Source organism: Triticum urartu, chromosome 1A (genome assembly GCF_056163025.1).
Source record: "Triticum urartu cultivar PI428250 chromosome 1A, HENAU_Tu73, whole genome shotgun sequence".
Taxonomy (NCBI): Eukaryota; Viridiplantae; Streptophyta; class Magnoliopsida; order Poales; family Poaceae; genus Triticum; species Triticum urartu.
This window is the reverse complement of record NC_141873.1, coordinates 576,101,468-576,111,535: the sequence shown is the minus strand read 5'-3', so window position 1 is coordinate 576,111,535 and position 10,068 is coordinate 576,101,468.

The window sequence follows — 10,068 nt, the reverse complement described above, 5'->3', positions numbered from 1 at the left end:
GCCCCTGGCGAAGTCGTAAGTATCCGGATACCAGAGTAATTCATAGTATTCCTTTATTGCACAGCTTTCCCTTATGTCGAATATGATTATGCAGCCCACCCAAAGACCAGCTCGACGCGTCGTCGAGCGGTTCACTGGACTCGTCGGATGTGAATTCGCTTCCGACGGCTACCTCCCCCCGCCCTACGGACGACGCCGAAGTGTTGTCCCAACAGGTTCCAAGCCAGGAGGAGGTGGTCCTGGAGGCGCCACAAGGCGACCTCTCGGACTCCAGGAGTAAAGGGGATAAAACCCCCCAGGGCTCCAAGTCCGGCCCTAGGCCGGACACCGCTCCGGAACCTTCAAAGGTTCCAGAGTCTGGCGGGCGACCTCCTTCCAAGAGGAGCAAGCCCACCGTGCCGGTGACCTTCGTCCAACCGGAGGCGCCGGACAATCTGTTGGAGGTGCTCAAAGGTGCCTCCATTGACGAGGAGCACCGCACCATTATGAGTGCGGTGGTCCAGAAGGTTTAGTCCGCCAAGAGCGGACTGACTGAAGCTTGTGCTAGCCTTTTAACAGGCTTTGAGGTAAGTAAAGAATGTGTAAATAATATTACCGCATAGACAGTAGCCCCTGATGCTCTGTTTGGCATTCGGGAAGAAAAGCCGAATAGAGGATCAAATTAAATTCGCAGGAGTCTAACAAAAAGGAGTCAATATGCGTATGCAGGCTTCTCTGCTGGCGTCCGTCGCATTGACTGCAGAAGTGGACACGCTAAAGCAGAACCTCGAGCAGTCCAAGCAAGAGCTCGGGCGTGCCAAGAGGCAGCTTGAGGACAAGGAAGGTAAGAAATACCTTGTTTAAATATATATATAAAAAGTGCAATTGCAAAAAATGACAGGATTATCGTGGCTATTGTAGGGGCCACGTCTGAGGTGGCGACCCTTAAGCAAGCGCTGGTCGAGGCCGAGAAGAGAGCGGCCACGGAGCGCACCAAGCGGGAGAAGTATGAGGCCCAGGTTGGCAAGGTGCGGCAAGAGCTCCGGGCTCTCATGAAAAAACATGAGAGTTTGGAGCTTGACTCAAAGACGCGAGCGTCCGAGCTCGCGATGGCTATTGAAAATGCCAAGTCTGCCAAGGCCGAATCCCAGAAGACCCTCCAGGAGTTGGATGCGGTGAAAAATATAGCGGTCGGTAAGGCATTCTTTATGCAAAGAAAACACATAAACGTGAGTTACTTGTTACTTACCCGAATCCGGAGCTCTCCAAGAGCATTCACAGATCTTCCCCGTAGCGTGTCCGATGTCGCCGCATTCTATCGAGCCGAGGAGGGCAGCTCGACAGAGGTGTTCTGGTCTCAGTATGCTGAGGCCGGACACCCCATGCCCCTGAGCGACTAGCTGAAGCAACTGGTCGAGCTCCACAAGGCGGCTGAACAGGCCATGAAGGGCCTCATAGTTCGGCTGTGGCCTGGAGAGACTCTGCCTGGGAGCTATTTCGGGCTGGTGCGGCGGCTGGTGGGGGCCTGTCCAAGGCTCGAAGTCATCAAGCGCTCCATCTGCATTGAAGGTGCCCGTAGGGCCCTTGCCCGTGTTAAGGTGCACTGGGGCAAGCTGGATGCTGAGAAGCTTGTGAAGGACGGGCCACCGCCGGGGAAAGAGCATCGCAAGCCCGAGAATTATTATACGGATGTTCTGAAGGGTGCCCGCCTTGTGGCGGATGAATGTTCCAGGGATGTAATTTTTGAGTAAAACTCGCTCGTTTTGTCCTGTGTGCTGAAAACTTGTTCATATGCGCTAAGCAATGATGTTGGAATTTAAAATATTACCTTCTGTGCGGCTGTTTATCAATTCTGAGAGATGGCAAGTCGTCGGTTTCTGCCCCCGTGCCGCTAGTGCTGGGGTGTTCGGGGATAAACCTGAGCGCTCTTTTTCCCATGTTTGGGTCCTTCGAGGAAGGCGCTCAGCATAACGAACAAGGCAATCGGACTATAATGCGTGAACACTCTCACTTAGGCATAGAATTCTATAATTTTAAATTTCGGTGAAGCCCCTGGTATTCGGAAGACCGAATTCGGGGCGCTATCCACGCCTTGGCCGGACAGAGCCAACTCCTCGCTCTAAGCGGCATAAGTCTTTAGGGACTCGAAAAACCTCTCGAACAGCGACCAGCTCTCGCTTCATCATGACAGTCAGTTTTAGCTTTCTCTACTGAGGTGCTCGACCCAGCTCAACTGGGGCACAATCGCAGTAGTTCTCCTAGTGCTACCTTAGCCGACATAGCGGAACGTAAGGCACCAAAACATAGGAGCCGGGCAAACCCAACTATTGACCCAAGACATGATTCGGAGCCGATGCATATAATGCTATAAGTTCAGGGTGCCGCACTTGTTAAAATGTTCGGACTTCTCACACCATATTGAGGGGTACTAAAGCCCCTGGCGTATTTTGGCCGTACCAAAGTGTACGGGTGCAACATGTCGTTAAGGAACATATATTTGTAAAAAAAGAGTAATGCAAAAATAGACAAAAGCTATGCATTGTTTATTAAAAAAAGGGCTGCGATCAAAGCAGAACGATACAAATAATGCGATAAGCAAAAGGTTGGACTATTTAACATGTCCGTTCCAGGGGCAGGTTGCGGAATGGTATGCGAAACAGGTATACTGCTCGTGATAGAGACCACCTGGGAGTTCCGTAATGCGGCATGGCTTGTCTGCTTCCCTGGTTCTTGCATCATTTGTGCGGCAATTGAACTGCCGAACAGGCCTTCTGAAGAATGGAGTCCTGAAAGTAAGAGAAAATTAAAAAATCGGCAGCCCCTGGTGCGTTTAAGCCGTGTTTCGGGCATGCCGTGATGGTACCCCTCCCCCTGTACCCATGGTATTTCTAGAGCGTAGTTATGTACGCGAAGCACTGGCGTCGCATTTTTGCGAGGGCTGGGGTTGGGGCCGCATTGCTACGCCTGCTCGGAACGTGCCAGGCGGTCTTGTTGTAGGTTACTCCGGGCGCGCTTGACAGTGTCCGGACGTTTAATGGCCGGACTGAAGAACTGCTTGGCGAGGCTGCTTTGTACTTCCGCTGCAAGGGCCGCCGTGTGCTCCTCCGTTCGGAGGGAGTGCTCGGTGTTTCCATTGACCGTAATTACTCCTTGAGGGCCTGGCATCTTGAGCTTAAGGTATGCGTAGTGCGGTACCGCATTGAACTTGGCGAATGCGGTTCGCCCGAGCAGTGCGTGATAGCCACTGCGGAATGGGACTATGTCGAAGATTAACTCCTTGCTTCGGAAATTATCCGGAGATCTGAAGACCACTTCAAGTGTGACTGAGCCTGTACAGTTGGCCTCTACACCTGGTATTACGCCTTTAAAGGTCATTTTGGTGGGCCTAATCCTCGAGGGATCTATGCCCATTTTCTGCACTGTATCCTGGTAAAGCAGGTTCAGGCTGCTGCCGCCGTCCATAAGGACTCTAGTGAGATGAAATCCGTCAATAATTGGGTCTAGAACCAATGCGGCGAATCCGCCATGATGGGTGCTAGTGGAATGGTCCCTTCGATCAAAGGTGATCGGGCAGGAGGACCATGGGTTGAACTTTGGGGCGACTGGCTCTACCACGTATACGTCCCTTAACGCGCGCTTCCGCTCCCTCTTGGGGATGTGGGTCGCGTATATCATGTTCACCGTCCGCACTTGTGGGGGAAAACCCTTCTGTCCACTGTTGTTCGGCGACCGGGGCTCTTCGTCGTCATCGCTATGCAGCCCCTTGTCGGTATTTTCGGCATTTAACTTGTCTGCCTGCTTGAACACCCAACAATCCCTGTTGGTGTGATTGGCCGGATTTTCGGGGGTGCCATGTATCTGGCACAAGCGGTCGAGTATTCGGTCCAAACTGGACGGGCCCCTAGGATTTCTTTTGAATGGCTTTTTCCGCTGACCGGATTTATAGCCTCTGAATCCGGCATTAACTGTTGTATCCTCAGCATTGTCGTTGTTAATGTGGCGCTTCTGCTTGTTGCGATGCGACCTGCCACTACTGTCCCTGGTATCCGAATTACCAGGGTTCTTGGTCATATTGTTGCTACGAGCAAGCCAGCTGTCTTCTCCCGCGCAAAAGCGGGTCATGAGTGTCGTGAGTGCTGCCATAGATTTCGGCTTTTCCTGTCCAAGGTGCCAGGCAAGCCACTCGTCACGGATATTGTGCTTGAAGGCTGCTAGGGCCTCTGCGTCCGGACAGTCGACTATTTGATTTTTCTTTGTTAGGAACCGTGTCCAGAATTGCCTGGCCAATTCCTCTGGCTGCTGAATTACGTGGCTTAGGTCATTGGCGTCTGGTGGTCGCACATAAGTGCCCTAGAAATTGTCGAGGAATGCAGCTTCCAGGTCCTCCCAACAACTGATTGATCCTGCTGGCAAGCTGTTAAGCCAATGCCGAGCTGATCCTTTAAGCTTGAGTGGGAGGTATTTGATGGCGTGGAGATCATCGCCGCGGGCCATGTGGATATGAAGGAGATAATCCTCGCTCCATACCGCAGGATCTGTTGTGCCATCATATGATTCGATGTTTACGGGTTTGAAACCCTCGGGGATTTGATGATCCATTACTTCGTCTGTGAAGCATAGTGGGTGTGTGCGCCTCTGTACTGGGCTATATCACGACGTAGCTCCAATCAGCTTTGTCTACTGTGTTCGGCCCTACCGGATTTGTGTTCGGCGTGACGGTTACCGTCTCGAGTCATGGGGCGCCCATGCGATCCGTAGATCGATCTTGTTTGCCTTGCCTTGTCCTCCAACATATCTCACAGGTCTGGCGCATTTTCCCGTGCCTTGGTACGGGGTGCGGCTTGAGTGGAGGGCCGAGAGGCCTCTCTGTCGCGGCCATGAGGTGGTCGGTCGGCCGTATCAAGTGCTGGTGATGTAGGTTTAAGCGCTTCCTCCTCTAATCGGGGTAGCAACCTGCGCTTTGGGTAGCTCTTGGAGGGGTGTTCGAGTTTATGTTCTTCGGCCGCAAGGACTTCAGTCCATCTGTCGACTAGCAAATCTTGATCAGCTCTAAGCTGTTGCTGTTTTTTCTTGAGGCTTCTTGCCGTGGCCATAAGCCTGCATTGAAAACGCTCTTGCTCGACGGGATCCTCTGGCACGACGAATTCGTCGTCGTCGAGGCTTGCCTCGTCTTCGGAGGGAGGCATATAATTATCGTCCTCGACCTCTCTGTCTACCACTCTCTCATGAGGGCTGGCTTCTCCATCCTCCTGTGCTGAATCTTGCTGGAGGGGGTTTTCTTCGGCACTCTCCGGAGTATTATTGTCTCCCGTGCTGGAATCACCATATTTGCTTTGGCGGGATTTTGAGCGGCGCCACTGACGCCGGCGCTTAGGCTGTTTCTTGGAGGGGTCATCCTCCGCTGTTGCATCGCCATCTCCTTCTTTTGGGGTGTCCACCATGTATATGTCATATGACGAGGTGGCTTTCCAGATCCCAATAGGCGCTGGTTCTTCATCGTCTCCTGCATCGGCGTCCATACCGTCGATGTCTTCGGAGTCGAAGTCGAGCATGTCGGTTAAATCGTCAACAGTGGCTACAAAGTGGGTGGTGGGTGGGCTTTGAATTTCTTCATCGTCCATATCCCAACCTTGCTGATCATAGTCCGGCCAGGGCTCTCCTGATAAAGAGAGAGACTTTAGTGTCTTCAAAATATCGCCGAAAGGCGAGTGCTGAAAGATGCCCGCGGCAGTAAACTCCATGATCGGCGCCCAATCGGATTCGATCGGCAGGGGCGCAGAGGGTTTGGAGTCCGGAGAGGAGTCCGGCTCCTTGGAGTCACGAGTCTCGCGGAGTGCGGGGCTGGTGTTCGGCTCGATCGCCGTTGGGATCGCAGCCCCCGAGGCGGCGTCCAACCACCCATCCTCGATCGACGTAGTTGGCTCTGAATTAAGGGTCGAAGCCGATGCGGGTGCGGCCTCCAGGGTACTGTTCGGCGGCAGAGCTAGATCATGCTCGTCGTGACAGTGCGACGCGCTCGGCAGTGGCTCGAATCCGACGAAGATCAAGTCCCCGCGGATGTCGGCCATGTAGTTTAAACTTCCAAATCTGACTTGATGGCCAGGGGCATAGCTTTCGATCTGCTCCAGATGGCCAAGTGAATTGGCCTGCAGTGCGAAGCCGCCAAAGACGAAGATCTATCTGGGGAGGAAGGTCTCACCCTGGACTGCATCGCTATTGATGATCGTATGAGCCACCAAGCCTAACGGCAACGACACAGAGGAACTCTCAATGAAAGCACCAATGTCGGTGTCAAAACCGGCGGATCTCGGGTAGGGGGTCCCGAACTGTGCGTCTAGGCCGGATGGTAATAGGAGGTAAGGGACACGAAGTTTTACCCAGGTTCGGGCCCTCTTGATGGAGGTAAAACCCTACATCCTGCTTGATTAATATTGATGATATGGGTAGTACAAGAGTAGATCTACCACGAGATCGGAGAGGCTAAACCCTAGAAGCTAGCCTATGGTATGATTGTTGTTCTATATGTTGTCCTACGGACTAAAACCCTCCGCTTTATATAGACACCGGAGAGGGTTAGGGTTACACAAAGTCGGTTACAATGGTAGGAGATCTACATATCCGTATCGCCAAGTGTTGATGTCAAAACCGACGGATCTCGGGTAGGGGGTCCCGAACTGTGCGTCTAGGTCGGATGGTAACAGGAGGCAAGGAACATGATGTTTTACCCAGGTTCGGGCCCTCTTGATGGAGGTAAAACCCTACGTCCTGCTCGATTAATATTGATGATATGGGTAGTACAAGAGTAGATCTACCACGAGATCAAGGAGGCTAAACCCTAGAAGCTAGCCTATGGTATGATTCTTGTATGATGAAGTTGTCCTACGGACTAAAACCCTCCGGTTTATATAAACACCGGAGAGGGTTAGGGTTACACAAAGTCGGTTACAATGGTAGGAGATCTACATATCCGTATCGCCAAGCTTGCCTTCCACGCCAAGGAAAGTCCCTTCCGGACACGGGACGAAGTCTTCAATCTTGTATCTTCATAGTCCTGGAGTCCGGCTGAAGGTATAGTCCGGCTACCCGAACACCCCCTAATCCAGGACTCCCTCAGTAGCCCCTGAACCAGGCTTCAATGACGACGAGTCCGGCGTGTAGATTGTCTTCGGCATTACAAGGCGGGTTCCTCCTCCAAATTCTTCATAAAAGTTTGTAAACACCAAGAGTAGTGTCCGGCTCTGCAAAATAAGTTTCCACGTATTGCCACAGAGAGAACAATATTAACACAAATCTAATCTGCTGACGTATTCCGCAGCGTGGTATCACACTATGGCCAAGCCTTTATTCGAATCGTTTTCACTTTTCCACCTTAGCGTGTTTTGCGAGGCAGTTTCCTTGGCACGTCTTGTCAAAGCAGAGATCGTGTCCCCCATTTACTGGATTCTCATCAATACGGACGTGGGTAACCCAACCACGCCATTTATCACGGTGCTTGGGAGGCAAGCGAGTTTTACTAGGCCGGTGGGGACGCATAGTCGCATCCGCCCATATAAGGGGATAAGGATCCACCTTTTTACCTATGCCTTCTTCCTCCTTTGCCTATCCATCTTCTGCGCACCCGAGCTCCAGCGCCCAAGCCCGCACTTCCTACCTCAACCTTCTCCAACAATGTCTGGAGCAGGAGGTAAGTGGATGGTCTCCTCCGTCACGGAGGGCCATGTCAAAAAGCTAAGGAAGGCCGGATACCTGTCCAAAGACATCGCGCACCGGCTTCCTGAGGAGGGGCAGCTTCTCCCCACCCCAAGGCCCCATGAGAGGGTAGTATTTCTTCCCCACTTCCTCCGCGGACTGGGTTTTCCTCTCCACCCATTTGTCTGCGGGCTCATGTTCTACTATGGCCTAGATTTCCACGATCTGGCCCCGAACTTCATCCTCAATATCTCAGCATTTATCGTCTTGTGCGAGGCTTTCCTCTGCATCCGCCCCCATTTCGGCCTCTGGCTCAGGACCTTCAACGTCAAGCCAAAGGTTGTGTGCGGCAACCAGGCGGAGTGCGGAGGTGCCATGGCGGGCAAAATAGCCAACGTCCTATGGCTCGAGGGCTCCTTTGTGGAGACCTTGAAGGGGTGGCAGTCAGGGTGGTTTTACATCACCGAGCCACGCGATCCGAAGTGGATCGCAGCCCCTGAATTCCTATCCGGACCCCCTACGTGGCTCACGTCCTGGAAGGAGACGGGCTTGTCGTGGGGCGACGAAGAAGAGGTGACCGGACTGCAAAAATGCATCCAGTCCCTGGTGAAAAAGCAGCTCAAGCTTGTCAACGTAGTCCAGGTCATGCTCATCCGCCGGATCCTTCCGTGTCAAGAACGAGACTTCAATTTTTGGGAGTTCAACCCGGCGCAACACCGAACTCTGAGCAGGCTCTTCGACACGACGTACGAAGATGTCTGGAGGGGGCTAACCAAAGGCGCCGAGGCTCCCACATCTGCCTCCGAAGACCGCGGATTCAGCTCGCAGCGTCCTGCTGGCGAGGTAAAATATTTTCATCTTTTACAGGATGTTAAGTTTTCTTCATAGTTTGACTCTATGCGGGATCTAAACTCCCTCACCTTTGACAGGATTGGCGGGCGAAGTCCGAAATGATTAACTGTCCGGCTCCCTTACCCGAAGACCCAGCCCCTGCTCTCCTAGTGAACTGCTGGTTCCGGCACCTTATGTGGTGCCGGAGAATAAGGCCAAGAAGAAGAAGGCCACGGGGACTCGAAAGAGTTCCCGGCTTATGGTGGTGTCGGACTCGTCGTCCGACGAGTCCGAGACGCACTCCTCCCATGAAGACAAGGAGGAGGAAGAAGAGACCTCTCCCCCTCCAGCGGGGGGAGGAAAGAAGAGGAAGGCCGCCCCAGTAGGGGAGGCCGAAGGGTCTAAGAAGAGGAAAACCCCTCCGCCGAACTACGCCCCCGACGCCGACGAGGACGATGAGGAGTGGCCGGACAGGGCCAAGCGTCCGGCGAAATCGTAAGTGTTCGGATACCAGAGTAACTCGTGATATTCCTTTTGTTGCACAACTTTCCCTAATGTCGAATGTAATCATGCAGCCCACCCAGGGACGGGCTCGACGAGTCGTTGAGCGGCTCCCTGGATTCATCGGACGTGAATTCAGTTCCGCCCGCTGCCTCCCCCTGTGCTGCGGATGACGCCGAGGTGGCGTCGCGACAAGCTTCGGGGCAAGAGGAGGTGGTCCAGGAGGAGCCGCGAGGCGACCTCCCGGACTCCATGAGTAAAGGGGACCAGACCCCCCAGGGCTCCAAGTCCGGCTTTAAGCCGGACACCACGCCGGAATCATCAACGGTTCCGGACCGCGGCAGGCAAACTCCTGCCAAGAGGAGCAAGCCTATTGAGCCGGCGTCCTCCGTCCAACCGGAGGCGCCAGACAATCTACTGGAGGTGCTTAAGGGCGCCTCCATCGACGAGGAGCACCGTACGGTGGTCCAGAAGGTTCGATCCGCCAAAAGCAGACTGACTGAAGCTTGTGCTAGCCTTCTAACAGGCTTCGAGGTAAGTAAAAAATATGTAAAAATATTACCGCATAGACAGTAGCCCCTGATGCTCTGTTTGGCGTTCGAAAGAAAAGCCGAATAGAGGATCTATTAAATATCGCAGGAGTCTAACTAAAAAGGAGTCAATATACGTATGCAGGCTTCGCTGCTGGCCACCGCCGCACTGACTGCGGAGGTGGGTGCCCTGAAGCAGGGCCTCGAGCGGACCGAGCAAGAGCTCGGCCTTGCCAAACGGCAGCTCGAGGAGAAAGAAGGTAAGAGATACCTTATAGAAAAAATGCCTATAAGAAGACGCAATTGCAAAAAATGACAGGAGTACACTGCTTATTGTAGGGGCCACAACTGAGGTGGCGACCCTCAAGCAGGCGCTGTCCGAGGCTGAGAAGAAAGCAGCCACGGAGCGCACCGAGCGGGAGAAATTTGAGGCGCAGGTCGGCGAGGTGCAGCAAGAGCTTCAGGCTCTCATGAAAAAACATGAAAGTTTGGAGCTCGACTCAAAGACGCGAGCGTCCGAGCTTGCTGCGGCCCTTAA